At 41.8% G+C, this 2,538-nt stretch overlaps 1 long non-coding RNA gene across 1 annotated transcript; it reads left to right on the forward strand.

Moving 5' to 3' along the window:
• The first annotated feature begins 228 nt into the window (after positions 1-228).
• On the forward strand, positions 229-1,374 carry LOC149469804 (uncharacterized). Its single transcript, XR_016311509.1, has 2 exons — positions 229-483; positions 895-1,374. It is a non-coding gene; the product is annotated as an uncharacterized LOC149469804 (long non-coding RNA).
• Positions 1,375-2,538: the final 1,164 nt, after the last annotated feature.

The raw sequence follows: 2,538 nt of genomic DNA on the forward strand, positions 1-2,538 counted from the left end.
GGCTTCCTGTTATCAACTTAATCCATTCATGGATTTCCCTCTGTCTCTCTCCTGATTGTGACCCTAGCTTGCTGCTTTTCCTTGCTCTAGCTTGATCTCCTGTCTATGGCCTGGCTTGTCTCCAGTCTCTGCTCCTTCTACCTCTGCTTATACGTGTATGATCCTGGCCTGGCATTTGATGTTTGACCGTGTATGACCAAACTACATATTACTCTTTCAGAACCTGGTTACCTGACCTGCCTTCTGGGCCCTTTCTGACATTCCCACACAATCAGTGAGCAGACTGTCTACCACTGCTGATCACAAGGTGCTCTCTTATCTGCATCAACCATCACCCCTGCAGACCATCTCTACCAATAATCACCTGCCATCCTGGTCTCGACACCAGTGCTATCCTGAGCCTTGCACATATGTTTCCATATTCAGGTGTGTTTGGATCAGAGCCACAAGGGAAGCCCTTTCACCACTTCGGCCTCCACCAAGGTATGTGACAGCTGTGCTCTCTAGATATTATGTAGATCATATTTGAGCATACATCCAACCAACTGGGTGAGAATTTCTGTTTTGAACTCACCAAGTCTTTGTTATAGCGAAATTGTCTAACATGGAATGTGGTGTACATTTTACGAAGATTGATCTTTTTACATAACAAAATGTGCTGACCAAAAGAGGCATGTACTGGCTTGTGGTATCTGATGAAAGGTGAACTTCGTGCAATCTATTAAGATGTAGTTGTGAACTGGAGAGATAATTTATTAATGAATTGTCTTCAAAATATTCCTTTTCAAATACCCAGCCAGAATAAAGTGCCAGCAAAAGCTACACTATAATCTCAAAATACTTAACATAATTTGTTTTCACCTGATGTGATAAATCCTTTGTATTCTATTGCAGAATAGAAGGGCCCTTCCCAGGTGCATACATTTCTTCTTGGGTACATTGGCACTTTCCATGAGCTGTCCAGTGGTGGTGTTCACTCAGGCTCTAGAAGTCTGAGGCATGATAGTGTGATCACAAGGGCCAGATGGCAGCAGGTCTGCACTACAGTACTGGATCAAGGGTCTTTACTCCCAGAAGAGGTGCTGGTATGGACCATGTGGTGTCTCACTCAGGTGAGAGAAAACTTCTTTTGAAGCATTAAAAACTCTGCTGAATGCTGGGAGCAGGGACGGAGGGGATGGTTGGGTTGGATTGGTGGTGCTAAGGATGGTGCCTTATCCACCAGCGGGAGAGGATGTCCATTGAGGACTGTCGCAGACTGGTCCACAGTCTGCTCAGAGACTATAACTTGATGGACTTTAAGGTGGAAGAGGACGTCTGAAGATTTCCCCGTAGTCTCCCTTGTGTGTCTTTCAATAAAGAAATAAAACTTCAGACCTGTGAACTCTGTTTCCCCGCCCTCAGCCCTCCCTCCTACCTCCCACCTCCCATCACACCCGCTGCTTATTTTAATTGTTTTTGGTCATTGTTTTGCATACTACGGTTTATGTTGCGATGCCATGTAGGATTTGTGGAAGAGGGGTCTAACTCAGGCACTACACATCTGACATCGCACTGCTAGGTACTCTGGTGGAACCTTAGGGGGCCACAAACAGTGACGAGGTAAGCGGCGTCACACGTGGCGTGATGATTTGGGGAACTTTTTGCTCTGCACACCACGTTAAGCATCATGCCACTGAGTGAAAGTATTTATTGTATGATTGGAACTGTATTATTATGTGGTGTATTTATGTACTGCGTCGCAGTACAGGTTGGAATGTACCCTGCTTAAGTAGCTTGTTTTTTCATACTTATGTAAAAATTAAAGTATATTTTTCCAAAAAAAAAAAAAAAAGTTGACATGAGACAGGGCTAATTTTGCCTGGGAGTGGGCTTATACTAGTTAAGTTTTAAACTGTACTGAAATCCTTAGACAGTTGCTACCAACCTGAGAGACCTGTTCTTCTGAAGTTGCTACTGTAGTTGATTAGCTGTCATGCTGTTTCAGAGGTTTTATTACTTCCTAAATGATTGACCTGGAGCACATGTACAAACCAGGAGTCCTGATATCACTGGATATCTGGTCTGGGTTAGTGATTCCAAAAACATTGCAGCTAGAGACAACCAGGCAACTCGCGTTTAAAAATAATCAGCAATTAAACCTTCTGCATTTCTCTTTGAGCAAGTTTACTTTAAGTAAACAAATGCTTGGTGGGATGGATTAATCTGTAATTGATCACTAGTTCAAGCCCATAGTGATAATGATATAAGTATAATGCAGACTCATGACAAAAAAGATTAGTATTAGGAACGTCCTAATTCGGCCTGCTATTGACGCAAACATTGCAAATAATCTAATTAGACTATATTGGAACTTTCCATCCATTGTGTACAAATATTCATCTAATTTAATGGTATTGGAACCTATACATCCATTGTGTACAAATACCCATTCAATTTAACAGGTGAGTTAAAGCGTATTCAATCCAAATGCAAATATTTATAATATAACAGCTTACTAATTCTTAGATGTGATAGCTGCTTTAGTTTTCTTCTTTA

This window comes from Staurois parvus, unplaced genomic scaffold, assembly GCF_062004578.1.
Source record: "Staurois parvus isolate SC_StPar_1 unplaced genomic scaffold, SC_StPar_1.0 ptg000059l, whole genome shotgun sequence".
Classification (NCBI taxonomy): Eukaryota; Metazoa; Chordata; class Amphibia; order Anura; family Ranidae; genus Staurois; species Staurois parvus.